Source organism: Canis aureus, chromosome 1 (genome assembly GCF_053574225.1).
Source record: "Canis aureus isolate CA01 chromosome 1, VMU_Caureus_v.1.0, whole genome shotgun sequence".
Lineage (NCBI taxonomy): Eukaryota > Metazoa > Chordata > Mammalia > Carnivora > Canidae > Canis > Canis aureus.
Window position 1 is genome coordinate 4,616,277 of NC_135611.1, and position 16,639 is coordinate 4,632,915.

Here is a 16,639-nt window from a genome sequence, read left to right on the forward strand (position 1 = left end):
GCTCAGAGAACACCTCCTCTATTCCTGCACTAATAATAATGTCTGGTGCACTGCTTTCTCCAGATGACCCCATTAATGATGACAGCAGCCGGCACTTCCAACAGCACTGTGTGCCAGATCCAGTTCTGAGCACCTCAGCTATCTTAAATTACTTAGTCCTCACGATTCCATCATTTTACAGAGAAAGAAACTGAGGCCAACAGCGTGTCTCAGTTAGGAGGTAGGTGAGTATTTGTGATCAAAGGAACATGCAGAAAGCAACTGAAATTAGGTGTGTTGTTTGAATCCTTGAAGTTAAGGAATGGAGAATATAGGTCTGACCAAGGATTGGGGGTGCTCTGGGATTCCTCTTTCTACAATAGAGACGCCAAATCAGACAGAAATTGTCCAGAATCAAAAGCAAAGACTTTCATTCCTTTACTTATAGATACCAGCCCTTTTTTCCTGCTAACACAGAGCTTTGAAAGCAATGTAAGACCAAGTTTTTTAAATGAACAATTTCCTAGATGAGTAACTTACTAAACATCCTCAACCAATAACCTTAAAAACATTTTCTCATAGGAAGCACTTGCTGCACTCTCACTTCCTGTGCTTACTCCTAGTCAAGATCCTCAAACATCAACTCAACTGTGTGCTTCTTTTTGGCACATGATGAGAAGCATGGTTTAGAGCAGCAATAAAAATGGTCCATTACTTACAGATAGTTTAGCAGTCTCTATGTGCATTAAGAGTTTTGGTAAATGTTTCAAATGCATTACTGCAGAACACAAGAAATCACATGCTCTTTGGGGTCTTGAGTGATCCGTCAATGAAGGGGATTAGTTCATTAATGATCTCCCGATTGAAGCCAATTTCGTCACGTGGTTTAACTGAATCTTTGAAAACTGCCACAAAGAACAGTTTGGGTCCTTTCATCAGGGATGCAGATGTAAGCGGGTACTTCATATACGTCTCTGAGGCAATAAATACACATCACCACTATTTTCTGATAAATAGGCAGTAAAATAAAGTTATCTAGATATTTTTAGAAGAACAGCAACTCACCGTGAGTCTGTCATAAGTAAATTACTTCATCTGAAATGCCACAGCTCCAACATAAAGCAAAAGTCTTAATTTCGAGCATAAAAATGACTCTTCTGACCTCACTGGCTCTGTTTGTATGTGGAAAAGGGGTAGGTGAAAATGTGCACTGTTGGTGGCTTTCTCTACCTACATTTGATGTGCTGCTTTAGAAATTATAGAAAGATCTCATACTGCATATAACCATGGAAATTACTAAAATCACTAAAAATTTCAAAGAAAAAAACCAACCAGTTTACTTAGAGAATGAGATGTTTATTTTTTTCCTCATAATTCTCCCACCTAATTCACAAATCACAAACACAATGAATACAGGGTGATGTTTCTAGAAGATTCCAGCAAACTGTCCTTAAGTGACCAGTTCTGGAATTCATCCTAATCATTAATTCACACACAGGTTTAAAAATCTGTATTTTTAAAAGGAGAAGGTAGAAACAATCTAGTAAAAGCAACAACACACCTTATTTTGAGGCCAGAAAAGCAGATCTGATTTGGCATCTGGAATCACCGCACAGACACATGACCTACTACAGGTTCCATGGTTCAGATGTCTCTGGGACCCAGCCTGTCTGCTATGACCAGACCCTGAGACACATCAGTTGGTCTGATTTCTGCTCTTTAATGACTCAATATGACCAATGCACAGCTACGCCACAAGGAGAAACAGCTCTGCAATTGTTCGAGAACTGGAACCTCACAGATAGTAATGTCGCAATGCCTATCAATGATCAGCAACACACCTTTTGAAAATGAATTTGCCTTCAAGGAATCATACTTCCTTATCGACTGCCTAGTTATATTGACAATAGGTCTTTTTTGAGGGATTGCTATTACTTGAAACATAGACATATCAGTTTCTATTGAAATACACTTAGTTGCCTATTTAAAGTCATTTGAGTGTCTTTATGCATTAAAGTGTTATCGCTCATGCCTTGGCCAATATCCCTATGAAAATAGCTCCCAAATTAAATTCCTAATAAATTAAGTTAATAATTCACCTTCATTAAGTAATTTAATTTCTTTAGTGAGCAATAAATAGTTCTTGTGACATTCTTCTAGGACAGAAGTTCAAATGTTATTTTGCTTCATTAGCTCTGTCTCCTCCTGAGCACAAGAAGCAAGATACACAAAAGGCGGCCTACTTGGTACTTCTGTGTTTGTAAGTGCAGGATCGCTGCAACTGTTCCACTGCATTGAGTAGCAATCGAGCAACTCAGGCAGCTATTTTCAATGAAAAGTTATTTCTTAGAAATGTTAAAAACTAGACCTTACATAGGTACCAAAAAAATGCAAGTCGCATTTTCCTGAGATCATTTTTATATACTGTATCATAGGTCAGATTTCACTTCTACCTTTTAAGAAGGGGCAGTTGGCTTATACTGTATCCCCAGCAATGTCAGAAAAAAGGAAAGAAAAAAGATGGGCTAAAATAAAAAAGTTACATGTACGTGTAAATAGCATGTTACCTATATTCAGTTTTATTTTTTCCAAGGGAGCTAAAGGTACCCTGGTGGTTAAACTCCCACATCTTGGTAGTACTGTCTCCAATCTTTCGGGCCATACACCCAGCACCTCTACTCTACTAAGAGTACAAATGACAAACGAGGTGAATGGGCTGAACGGGCAGATGTGGGTGCAGCCAGACCCACATGTGCCAAAACAACACAGTGGTGCCCCCCTCTTCCCAAGGAGCTATCAGAGAGCATCCCAGATGGTGGGAGAGGAAGAAAGGAAATAGGCATGTCAGAAGAACAGAACCAAATAGTTTCCAGCCAATTCGACTTAAAAATATATATATACATTAAAACAGATGTAGAAAGCAGACTTAACCATTGTCAAATTATACTCAAAAGTGTTTCCAAAAAATACACAAAAAATTTATCCTATCAATGGTTTAAAATACATTGTTGACTGAAAACCACAAGTATTTAGGACTTATTTGGGGAAGCAGGGCTTTCTGGATAGTTGAAGGTTTACTCTTTACAGCAGAATTTTATAAAAAATATTCAAGCACTAGAAAATCTACATAAAATGGACCTGCTTTTGCCACATTACTTAAAGTACATTGTACGCAATTAAAATTGTTCTGACAATGACATATAACAATTGTGAACAATCAGTAATGACCACAAAGGGGCAGAGAAGGATTCCATTTCCAATAAGTGGCCTGCAATGCTGTGTTTTTCATGAACTCATTCTTTTACAACAGTTTTGGGTTTTGTTTTGTTTCCCCCCTCCTTTTTTTCTCCCTTACTATTAGGTCCTCTCACTGTTATCTGTGTGCCTTCTCAACTTCCAATTTGCTACTGTTAATTTGTGGTGGCCTAGAAGAACAGATATTCATGACTATTAGAACCGTGTGTAACAAAAAAATAAAATTTAAATGGTGAGTGAGGATCTAGAGATATTGTCTATTAATACATATATGAATTTGGTACATGGGCTTGTGATGCCTGATGTCCTTTTATACCCTCTGATTCTTCACTCTGTCCCAGAAAAATAAAGATGGCAATTAATTGGTTTCTAGATAAGTAAAGTTTTACTGTTTCAAACATGATACACATATATGTTATGAATGTCTCAAAGCTTTACTTATAATATGATCATATTAAACCCTCCTGGAGTCCCACATAGCAGCGAGCATTCCCTTTCCACAGGTAGGGGTGAGACAAGGTGACAGGGAGGGACATGTAACATACTATAAAAACTAAACAAATACACAACTGTGCATTCTAAATTATACTACAGACTATAACACACCCAGATTTAATTTTCATCTTAAAACCAAGGAGAATCATGAAAAAAGAAAAAGTGTTTTATATTAGGTTACAGATGACCATGAGAGATTACCCAAAAAGCATAAATATTTCAGCAGATGTTCCCCCAGGCCCAGGCACTAAAGGATTTTGAGGATATTCAGCAGGAATTAGGCATGAGCAACAAAAAAAAACAAACACCACAAATGCAAACCCCTGTGATTTTGTAAGTTTTTAAAGATTTATTCACTGTCACCAGATAACACTGAAAAAAATCTGTATGTTACAAAGTGGCACATTTGGAAGCTATGTGCCAAAGCCCATCCCTAAAACCGAAGACTGTGAGTGAATCAGAAAGATTTCATTATTATTAACACAGTTTTTAAAAATCAGGTCCTCTCCCTCCCTTCCTAACTCCCTATTCCAGGGGGCGGTGGACTGTATTCAAATACAGTCCTTCTCGCCATTTCACCATGTTTAAGCCCCTTTTCCTGCCAATTCACTCTGAAAAGATTTCACTTTTCAAATAGCCAGCCTTCACAGACATGAAGATGGTTTCCTTTTCAGGCTAAATAGTCCCACTATCTGCCTGCCTCTCCACCAGCCGAGGGAAATCTCTGCTCCCTGCTTCCCGTACCGACACCACCCGGGTCGTTCTCATCCTCAGTGATTTATGTGCAGAAGATGCTTGAAGACATCCTTCTCAACTGATATTTGACTTTAAAAAATCCAAAAATTCTCCATCAACTTATCAGTGTTGACGAGCTACTGTGTTTTGTTTTGTTTTGTTCTAAAATAAAAAACCACAAGAGAAGGTAGCAATAAAAAAGTACTAAGATCTAGGATGGGTCTACTGTATGCAAAGGTAAACAACAGCACGTGCTAACATACAAAGCTGGCTAGAAAGTTATCGAAAACCAACAGCTTTCCAATACCCAATAATACCCACTTACAATACAACAGAAAAGGAGCTCCATTCATGAGAACAGCAACCCAAACTAAACAAATGAACAGCCTAGGAGACAGTCTAAGGACAAGAGACAGTATCAAGGGTCCATGTGAAAAATCCACAAACCTTCATAAGAGTACAAAAAAAAAAAAAAAAGGAATACTTGAATAAATTTGAAAATTTATCACTTTTATTTTTAGAATGGGAAACTACAAACACAAAGATGCTATTTTCCTGAGTTAATTTCTAAATCGAAAATCATTCCCATCCCACTACCTGAAGTATTATTTTTTTAAGCTGACAAAAATGGTTCTAAAGTTCATCTACTACAAAAGAATTGAAAGAGAAAAACACTCTTTGAAAAAAGAAGAGGGAGGAGTACAGGGAGTGGATAGAAAGCTCTTAGATTATTTCAAAATACAGTAGATGGCCACAATAATTAAAACGGGGGGGGGGGGGGAGTACAAATCAGGGCTAAACAGACTGTTCGTGGAAATCACGGGGAAAGCTGAAGAGACAGCCCCAAATATATGCAAGAACTCCGCAGACAATGCAGGAGCATCTGCAGGAGAATTCTGTGTAGAGAGGACACTTCATTCAATACACAAGGCTAGGAAAACTGGCTATTTGAAAACAAATAATAAAGTCAGATGCTCACATCACACTATGTGCCAAAATTAAAGATATACCAAATATTTAAATATAAAAAAATAAATCATAAAATTACCATAAGACAATAAAACAATATTTGCATAATCCTAAAGGTTGGAAAATGCCTTTTAAGCATTACTTCAAGGCAGAAACTATGCAGGAAAGGACCAGTTAAACTACATAAAAATAACTCAGTCCATCAAAAAAAATGCCATAACCCAAGGAAACACATAGTGCTGGTGGGGCTGGAAATGTACACAGCCTTCCCAGAAGGCCAGTTGGCAGTATATGTACCAAAATAATTTAAAACAGCCAAAACCTTTGACCTAGTAATTCTACTTCGGGGAATTTATCAAGGAAATGATGATACTATTGCCAAGATATACATACAGAGATATTAATTACACAGTTGTTTACATCTGTGAAACTGAGCAAGAACGAAATTTCCAATAATGGTTGATTTCTAAATTAAACTGTGCATGTCAATAAAATGGGATGCTATACAAGCACTGAAAATGACAAAGCAGGTCTGTATCACATGGTAAATGTTATGCGATAAAAAGCTATAAAACAAAATATGTAGGAAGAAATCACTTTGGTAAAAATACATGTAAAATACTTATATGTATATATTTGCATAGGAAAAGATCCAGAAGAATATACACCAAAATATCAACTTTGGTTATTTCTAGAGGATATGATTTCAAATAAGCTTCATCTATTTTAAATTTTCTTTTTCTCTGTTCAGGTTGTATACATAACTTATATATATATATAATATAGATTATATAGATATGTTTTTATATATATATAGACACACAAATATCTCACTTGCATAATCTCCAAAGGTAATAGAAGAGGGCAAAAACACCACAAACAAAAAAAACAAACAAAACGAAACACCACAAACTAATTTTTAATGTCAAACCAAAGGGTTTGCTACTATAGAGATACTAGAAAGATGACTGAACATCCTTATTAGAGCTTTTTGAAATCAATAAAAAAATAAACAAAGCAATAGAAAAATTGAACAAAGGTGAGCAAAATTGATTTGAAAAGGATTTTTTTCTAATAAATACATTTGTCTAAAAAAATATATGGAAAACCATTCACCCTCACTTGGAACCCAAGATATGCAAATGAAAACAATGTGGGGATACTATTTCAAAGCTACTAGATTGGCAGAGGACTAGAAATACCTGTGTTGGCAATGGCTCAGAGGCATGAACATCTCCATGCACTGCAAATGAAAAGATACCTTGATGTATTTTGAGGACAAGTTTGCAATAGGTACCAAAGGTTGACCAAGCAATGTCAAGTCAAAAGAAAAAAAATTCATTAAAGAAATCATCATGGGGATCCCTGGGTGGCGCAGCGGTTTAGCGCCTGCCTTTGGCCCAGGGCGCGATCCTGGAGATCCGGGATCGAATCCCACGTCGGGCTCCCGGTGCATGGAGCCTGCTTCTCCCTCTGCCTGTGTCTCTGCCTCTCTCTCTCTCACTGTGTGCCTATCATAAATAAATAAAAATTTAAAAAAAAAAAGAAATCATCATGAAAATGTACAAAGTAATGTGTAAAAAGCTATTCACCATTTAGTGAGTAAATGGTGGATAAATACTACCATTATCCCATTTCTGCTAAAAAAAATTTTATATATATATATCTGTAGAGGCAAAAAATCCTAGAGAGTTTTAGATAGGATGTTCATAGTAGCTACATCTGGGTAGTCATGAATGATGCCTTTTGGTTTGTTTGTTTAGCTGTATTTTATAAATTTTCCACATAACATGAACACTTGCACATAGAAGAAAAAACTTTTAGTAATATAGGAGTTAATTCTCCATAATGGTCTCTCAAATTAAAAAGATAAATTAACAATAATGGGCTTTGCCAGTAAAAAGAAGAAAAAAAATAGATGGCCAGTAAGAGTAAGGGAATGCAAAAAGACTGACTACAATGGAAACAGAGGGTGGTCTGAAGGACTTGTAAGTTTTGAACTGCTACACTCAAGTGCAGAGGCCCTTCACCTGCAAACACTCCCACATCCAGGGCATGTTCAAGAGACACCCCAGGGTGGGGGTGAGGGGTGCCCAGTCCCTCACCTGCCACCTCAGCCACCCAGCCTGCCTGGGTTCATTCTGCTTGTGATACACTGAAGGAACCCCACTGGAGCCCACCTCCATTCCCCATCCCTAACTGCATGCTTCCAATATGCTAGTAACTCTGAGTCACCCCATTTGGTGATTTAGTCACAAGTCATCTCTGATACAAAGATGCACAAGCTCACTAAGGAACTCACACTCTGGCGATGAGCTAAGCCTGGAGCCATAAGGTGACCAAGGCTTCTGTGGAGACCAAAGAGCTCTACGGGCCCTTCCGTTGAGGGACTGTTGTCTCAGTGTCCAGGAAGGAGGGATCTTGGCAGAAGAATGGGTAAGACTGAATGATCCATTTATTCGTCAGCTGGCTGGCTGTCCATCCGCTCCGTCACTCACTGAAAGTGTACTCGGGGTCTGCTGTGTGCTGGGCACCACGCTGGGCAGTGGAGGTGCAAAGGGAAGGCAGCTCCAATTCCAAGCTGTCCTCACACCAGCAAGGAAGACAGAGCACAACAGGGCCAGACTCCGGGAACAGAGGTGGGTGGGGACTGCCAGCAGCGCAGGAGGGGAAGACCCCTCAAGTGGCAGGAACCCAGTCGGGGTAGGGGGCTCCGAGGGAACAGAGTATAAACGCGAAGTCCGGGATTGGTGACTGACAGATGAAGGAGCAGGAAGGAGACCCAGGTGGAGCGCAGGGCAGGGCCCAGGGCAGAGCAAAAGCTGCTTCTATCCCTGCCCCTTCACTTCAGAGATGGAGGAACCGAGGCCTGGGCAGGACATGCTAATCTCTGGAGGACTCACATCTGGGTTGTAGCAAGAAACTCAGGATTCTTGACCTTTTCTGTGACCATGTTGCCGGGGACCACTGTGGGCAGAGCTACAGGCGGACTACCCCGGAGAGGGATATTTGAGCAGCTCTCCCAGCATTAAGTACTGGTGACCAAGTAAATGTGGGGATGTGGGAGGTGAGGGGAGTCCCCTGCAGAGACGTGGACAAAAGCCACATAACCAGAGCTGGAGATCCAGGAAATCTGGAACGTGGGGGAAGGCAGGTGCCAAAAAGACTGTGAACTTTCACCCTCAAAGAGAGTCCAAAGAGAGAAGTAAGGAGGGCGGCAGCAGAGCCAGCAGGGATCCACGGCCACTGAGCCCCCTACCCAGATGTCCCCTGCCCCTCTCATTCAAGGAGCTGCAAGCATGGGCGTGATCCCCTCCCCACTGGAAAGCATGTGCATCCTCCAAAACAGAAAGGGCTTGTCCTTAGGCCCACTTCTGTGTGACTCTACCTGCTTCTTAACGCACCAGATTTCCGAATCCTTGCTCCTGCTGTTATTTCTTAACTGTTTACAAAGAAATTCTCAGCCTGATCGATCACATAAGACTTAGCAAGGAATGCAGACGCTATAGAAAGTAATTAAATTATGACAGTTTGTGAAGTTGGAGACACTAGACCAATACGACCGCATTATTAACAGGAAAAATATAATTAAGTAAATATATACATAAATATATATATACCATATTTAATTGAGACACTAGCTTCCTATATAAAATGGACTCTAGATGAGAAAAAATACATTTTTTTAGAATTCGTGGGGTTTTTAAAATTTTTTTTACTTCAATCCTCCATTAATATGGGCCAATTAACTGTCAACTGTATTTATAGAAATAAATGGATATTTTTAGTTTCTACATTTCTGAGTTCATTATTACTTACCCTATCTCATCATAATAAATAATCTTTGAATTACATGTAATGACAAAGGAGTACCTAAACAATCCTGAATTAATGCCTGAAATACACACGTGAAGATGAGCATAAAAGAAACATGTAGACAAACACCTACTATTTTCTACACTGACCTAGGGGTTCACAGGCTTCTATCACATTCCACATGAAACTTCATGCCATGATATTTCTGAAGGAAAAAAAGGCTTCATTAAGAGCCAGCAGAATTATTCAGTCGGACTCCCAGTAAGAATTTTACACTTGAACAAGAATGCAGCCATTTAAAGCCACTGATACGGTGATGAGCCATGATTCGGACCCTCCATGAGCATGATGGAAGTCCTGTCTGTCTGGGGGGGGTGCATATTTTTCAGGGCTAGAAAAATTTTTGTAAGCTGGCATCTATTTTTATATCTATCCTCAAAAAATTAGTTCTAGGTGGTTTCTGTTGTTTAAAAATTCTCCCCCCCCCAAAAAAAAAACCATATTTGACTACTGCCCTTATCTTTTTATCTTAGAAAACAGAGTTCTATTTTTCTGGATTTTAAATGCAACCGGAAGCCTCGGGTTTACTTTCACTTTGTCTGCACCGTGGCTCTGAATAAATAAAATCCTTCGCTATCACCCTTTTCCATTAAAATGAACAGGAAGCTTAAAAAAAATTGTAAAGTCTAAACATTTCAAATAAGCACAGCAACAAGTACATTTAATGATAAAGTTACCCCTGTTTTTCACACTTCAAAAGAAGGACAAAGCTGTTGTCTCACTGTTCCGTGGGTGTGTGGCTACTCCTCTGTTCCTCTAATTATACTAAATACAGAGAATATTAGCAAAATTACAGAAAAATGGCATCACCCCTGTATCAGAAAGCTGCTTTCCCAGCACAGCCCTAACGATGCAGGCACCGGTTCTCACAAACACCGGGAGGGAAAAGATGCTTCCCGAAATGAAATTTCAGAGGATGATTCTTTTCAGAAGAGTAAGATAACTTAAGGGGCAGAGCAATCTGGGCACTGAACCTCACATCTGTTTTAAGTCATACAGGCCATTCGATCTTGTGGGTTGTGCAATCTGCTATTCAACCAACTTCCCACAGAAGCCAGGCGAAAGGGCATCATCCTCCGGAGCACGGGCGCGGCGCCTCGGCCGGCCAGGGAGAAGCGGGCCTGGGCAGCCCCGGAGGAGGAGAGCCGGCAGGCCGCACCGCCCTCCCGAGTGGCTCCGAAAACAAGAAAGGAGGTCAAGGTCACAGCCACAGTGCAGACTTCCAGCACTTGCGCCACGCCACGCGCTTCATCCGTCAGAAAATGCTGGTACCTGGTGAAGGTGGGGAGCAGGCATGGGGCTCACGTGACGGTCAGAACAGAAACTGGGAGCTAAGGGCCCAGGTGGGGGGGTCGGCCACAGCCACCCAATGCGCTCTCCGACGACGACACCGTGTCTGGGCGCCTCCATCTGCTGGAGCGAAGATTATGAAGAAGCCACATATACCGCCAAGTTACTGCGGCCTCAAACTTGGAATAAATCCTCCGGTCCCTTGCTCGCCGCAACATCTCCAAGCAGAGCTTCAGTACTCCATTATCGTGAATGTTCTTTGGCCCACAGCAAAAAATATTGACAAAATTCCACTTTGAAGACAGTTATTGTCTCTGTATACTTGATAGCAGCCTTCAGAACTTCACCTGCTAGCATTAAATTCTTGAGTTTGGAGGAAAGGAGAGAAAATTTGCCACATCTCAAGCTCTTCTGCTGTAGCAGCAGCAGATCAAATTATTCTTTCAATTAAACTCGTTTTGTGCCTAAAAGAACAAAAGGCCACGGGTTTTTAATTCCCCTCCTCTCTCTCTCTCACACACACACACACACACACACACAAAGAATCAAAGCTATCACCTCTTCTAAACCCCGTGACTCGGACATGATCTAAATGGCTTAGTATGCCTGGATAATACAGCTCATAAAATTAAATCTACTATCAGAGATTCTGGTAGCATTAATTGTGTGCTCTGAGCTCACAGGCAAACGAGTGATGGGCAGGTCTGCATCGGGGCACATTTTGATGGACCTGATGAAAGACACATTCTCTCTCTCACACACACTCACACACACAGACACACACACACACCCCCATCCAGGTCTGTGTACCAACACCACAGAAGTCTGTGAGGCCCCATCAGGGTCTGAACAGAGATCTGGGACTCCCAACATCACCCCCACATTCCTGAAGCGAGAAGGGGACACCCCAGGAAAGCCACAGCGCTTCCTCTTCTTTTGCCACATGACACGCACGTGTTCTTCACATTGCCACAGGCAGAGAGAGAGAGAGAGAGAGAGAGCCCTGCACACTACATGCATCTCAGCCGACTTCCTGCCAGAGACCTGGATCCAGTCTTTCACAGGAAATGCCCAACTAACAAATGCTCTGGGTTGGACTTTCTCTTCAAAACGTCTGGTTTAAGGGAGGCAAAATTTGAAACGCCCATCTTGGTGGAATACTTCTAAGGGAAGGACGCCCGACTGGCTGACGGGTGCGTGGAGAGGATGTGGGCACACGCTCACAGGGATGGGCTGGGGAGCTCTCCAGGACACAGATTCTGTTTCAAAAACTGTCGTAATAGAAGTCAGAGACAAAGGCCAGCTGAGACTCAACACACAGAATAGTCAGGACACCTTGTAGAAGAAAACCTAACTTTTTTTCTGTTCTGGTTCACACAATGGTACACAGCTTTATAGAACCTGGTGTCATAGGCTGAGTGACATGATTAGGAAGCATTGGTGACAGGACAGGAATGACGGTCACAGTCCCATATCGGAGGAGCTGTCCCCTGCGACATCCACAGATGAGACAAGAATTTCCCAAGCTTTGGAACACAAATTCTGTTGTTTCAGGAAACAGACTGTATAGGGCCAAAGGGGGCAAGTCTCGGAGATAAATATATAAATCAGAATAACACAAGAGACCGCAAGTCCAGATGTTCTAGAAAGTCTGTGGACTTACGGTCATGGGGAGGAGACAGTTCAGGTCTAGATGAGGAAGCCTGACAAGTCCAACCTTCCCTTCCCAGTGCAGCTTCACACGTTTAAAAAGGGAGCACAAGGCAGCACCATGAAGGCTATGAAGGACTTTTAAATATCAATATAATGGCCTAAAATTAACTGTGGCGTCACCCTAAAAATCCAGGGTTCTGGCTAATGCCTTCAGTCCACAAAGAGAGACCCCCGCAAAGCATGTGAGCGTTTATTTCCGTAGCCCTGGGTAGGCCTGGCTGCCTTCCTGGATCCCGCGTCTCCCAGCACCAGCGTGACACTCACCTCCTCCCTGCCCCACCGTCTTTCACCTAAAGGCAAAAAGTAAATCCGGTTTCCCTTCACAGATTGTAGGCCTGGTTTTAATTTGTGCAATAGTCCTTTCGATAACAATGCCTAGTTAAAAACATCCATTAAAAGTCTGTAGCAGGCATTTAATGGAAGGAAAATCTAATAGGGTTCCACGGCAACTCCTTCATTAACTTTTAAAGGAATTCTCTCCTCTGGTGTTAGCAGAGGCGCACGCGTGCGCAGCCCCGGGCTGTAGGGACGAAGAGAGACAGACGGGCCGGACAGACACACGGGGAGGTGGGGAGAGTGGGGATGGGACACGGAGGTCGAGGGAGCTTTCCCCTATTCAGGGCTGGCCTGTTAATCTTGGAAAAGGATGAGGTCGAAGCAGCTCTGCTCTCTCAGCCTCCCTCGCCGACGCCCAGGCGGCCCAGACCGGCCTTCCTAACTAGCCGCCGTCGCCGTGGGCAGGTTAGAAGCGAGCCTCCGGGGCCCCGGCGCTGCGGCCAAGGTCACACTGCGGCCATGGGAGCGAGGGACAGCCGAGCGCGGCCTCCGGCTGTTAGAAGCAAGCCCGACAGAGGCCTGCAGAGGGGAAGGCCTCGGGCCGCGGGGCCCTAAGCTCTGACCCACGCAGGCTCGGCCTCCTTCCGTCAAGCGAGGACTCGCGAGGGCGCCCCATGGGTCCCGCCGGGCCCTCCCACATGGGACCTGGGCACCGGGCCTGGGGGTCACCCGTGGCCATCGGCCAGCGGGGACAAGGTAGCCCTGAGTCCTGGCCTCTGCACTCCTTCCTCCGCCTCAACGAGCTCCACCACCCGCCTCTTTCCCAACATAGAGCCTCATGATCACTACAGTCTTGATTTATCAGAAACTTACCCTGTCTTGTTTTATTACGATTTCCTTTCTGTGCTCCGGCTCCCAGGCTGCGTGGGGTCTGAATGGTGCCGTCCTAGCCCTCTTCTTTCCACCAGCCCTGCCACCTCCAGGGTCACACATTGTGTCACACCTGAAGAGCCTGCACCCAAGACCCATTAATAATGTTAAGAAAAGACAAAACCATTCAAGTTAAACTCAAAGGAGAATGGTGTACACAGAACATGGATTAAAAAAAGGAAACTTTTGGGGGCTCCTAGGCTAATTTAGGATCAGTTATTGGCAATTTATGTTGTAGGTGAAACTATAGGGTGTTTGTCATTCTTCTAAATCTGAACGCTCCTCAGCTATTCCTATTGAACCTGCTAAGAAACGTCACTGCGATGGGGCACCTGGGAGGCTCAGAGGCTGAGCGTCTGCCTTTGGCCCAGGTTGCGATCCTGCGGTCCCGGGATCGAGTCCCACATCGGGCTCCTTGCAGGGAGCCTGCTTCTCCCTCTGCCTGTGTCTCTGCCTCTTTCTGTGTGTGTGTCTCTGCCTCTCTCTCTCTGTGTGTGTCTCTCATGAATAAATAAATAAAATCTAAAAAAAAAAAAAAAGTCTCTGTGAACACGGCCACTACCCACAACCAGGACCTAGGCAACAAATGATCGCCTGATGCAGAGGTGATACACACATCTGGCCAGAGGTAAACTGGCAGGCTTGCAAGGCCTATGTTGTCCCTGAGCGGCCCTTAAACCCACACCATCCTCAGAAAAAGGGGTCCACCAAGACCCCTCTCCCCTCCCAGACACCATGCACCCAGGACCACTCTCCCAGGCCCTGCCCCCAGGTCTGTCCTGCACACACTGGCAGCCCCAGCGTGGCCCCCCCAGGGTGCACCCCCACACAGCAGCACCCAGAGCCACTGCAAGGCAGAGTGACATGTACTTGGCAGTGAGGCCCCTCCATGGGAGAAGAGAGAGCACTGGGAAGGAAAGGGTGAGAGCTACAGTATGAGGGACAGACCTACCTTGGCAGCACGCAGGAGTGGCTGGGAAGCCACGCAGAGGGTGGTGAGACCCAAGCAGCCATGACCTCTGCCCTTCAGCACCACCTTCCATTTGAAGTGGCTGCCCCCTGCTGAACCACCTGCACTCCTGCACCACAGAATCTCACAAGGACCGCTCAATTAGCACTTGCCCTGTGGCTTCCGGGCCCGACTGCAGGACGATTCCACGGCTCAAGGTGCCTCCGAGGGTGCAGCACATGGCAGCTGCCCTCCTGACTAAAGATGAGACATGATAACCCAAATCAAATGGGAGGAATATTTTGTGATTCAGTCATCGAATGTCATGGAAACAACACTCAATGTGACTAATGATCCACTCATTTACTGACCTCTATGCATCTCAAGATGTTTCAGTGAATCACAGCATTGCAACTTTCTTGAGCACAAGCTATTTGGGGATCCTTCTTTTGTATCACCCTCCCTGATGGTAAACTTGTGGGCTTCCTACAGCTGAGCAGTAAACACCCACCTGTCAGTACAAGGCCATGAAGACGGGTCCATTCCTTCCTGTCACTGTGGGACTGGCAACAGCCACACTCAAACCACCATATGGCCAAGACGGTACTGCTAGTCATTCATTATCAACAATCAAGACGTTGGTTACCAATATCTACTATTTACAAAGCATCCAGAGCATATACATGACTCATGGAAGGCTACCTCTCTACCACCAACCTTCAATAAAAGCTGTTGCCCATATGATAAGGCATAATTTTCTCCTACACTGGGAAGAGTAGGGCCCCCCCCAAATTCACATCCTCCTAGAACTTTACATCGTGAATCTATTCAGAAACAGGGCCTTTGTAGATATAACTGGTTACGTTGCAGTGAAGTCATCAGATTAGGATGGTTCCTAAAGCCAGTGATGGGTGGCTTCAAACCAGAGGAGACAACATGCAGGCACAGAGAAGACATGCAGAGAAGAAGGCCATGTGACTGGGGGGGGCAGATTGGAGGGACACGGTCAGAAGCCAGGGTACACTGGGAATTTCCAGAAGCCACCACAGGCTGGAAGAGTCAAAGAAGGATTCTCCCCAAAGCCTTCAGAAGGAACACAGTCTTGCTGACTCCTTGATTTCTGACCTTTCACCTCCAGAACCATGAGAGAATGAATTGTTGTAACTACAGGCTTAACTATTAAATTCCCTCTGGTTTTAATTTTTACCTCTTTGTTACGAGCTTCACTGAACAAGGAAGACATCAAAGAGGTAAAAGAACCACAGGCAAAATGGGAGAGATGCGAGTTGCCCAGTTTTACAATGAAATGTGGCATGTTTAACATCACAGGGTACTGTGCCACCTGCAAGCACACACCTCCACAGTCCCTGACCCGAGGAGGAGGAAAATCTGTCAGGGTGGACCTACCACTCTGGTCTCCATTCAGTAAACTATGTGGCCAGCCGATGGGGCAGAAGAGCCAGGCCTTGGCCAACAAAGCCTGAGCTGCAAGCTCGTGACACAGGGCTACAGTGTGTGAAGGGGAGGTAAGGGGACTGAGCATAGCTCTTCTAAGTCCCAGGAGTGTCACAGGACTGTAGAGGCAGACCACCCACCCCGCCCCAGAATCTGGAACCCACGGATCCAAATGTTGCACGACACTCAAGCTGCATCCTGGAGAGGTGACCCGTGTCCATAGGGAATGCGAGATGCTAACTACTGTTCTCAGCATCAAACACAATAAACATTCAATAAATATCTGTTGATCAATAAGAGGGAAAATCTGTCAGTGGAACAGCCAACAAGGGAAGCTACCGCCAGCCAGGGTGCGTCCTGCCTAACGGGCGCAGGTGCCAGAGCAGGCGTCACTCGAGTGCTGTCTTCCCACATCAAAACAGTCACTTAAAACCGGAAAACACTCAGTAAATGAGCCACTGTTCTGAATGCATTAATCTAAATAGCAGGTTTGACTGGCTGTTAAAAATTATTGAGTGACTCCGAAGATCAAAATTGAGTAGGTTTGTGTTTTGTGATGGTTACAAAATTGTGGGATGGGATCCTTTTGTTGAAGTAACTTACAAGAGGGGAGAAGAGAAAGCACTAGAACACAGCGAGTGCCCCCGAGGAGGGGAAGGCTCTATACCCAAGCAGGATGCTGCGCACTACCTCGTACCAGGGGTACTCCAGGCTAGC

General features: G+C 43.9%; 1 protein-coding gene and 1 long non-coding RNA gene across 2 annotated transcripts in view; both read right to left on the reverse strand.

The window, feature by feature from the left end:
• The window catches only part of TSHZ1 (teashirt zinc finger homeobox 1), a 76,195-nt gene that overhangs the window by 31,498 nt on the left and 28,058 nt on the right, over nucleotides 1-16,639 (reverse strand). The window lies entirely within an intron of this gene.
• On the reverse strand, nucleotides 1,353-15,716 carry LOC144301431 (uncharacterized). Its single transcript, XR_013368266.1, has 4 exons — nucleotides 14,471-15,716; nucleotides 13,462-13,600; nucleotides 7,736-11,063; nucleotides 1,353-6,944 (listed from the first exon to the last, which is right to left on the reverse strand). It is a non-coding gene; the product is annotated as an uncharacterized LOC144301431 (long non-coding RNA).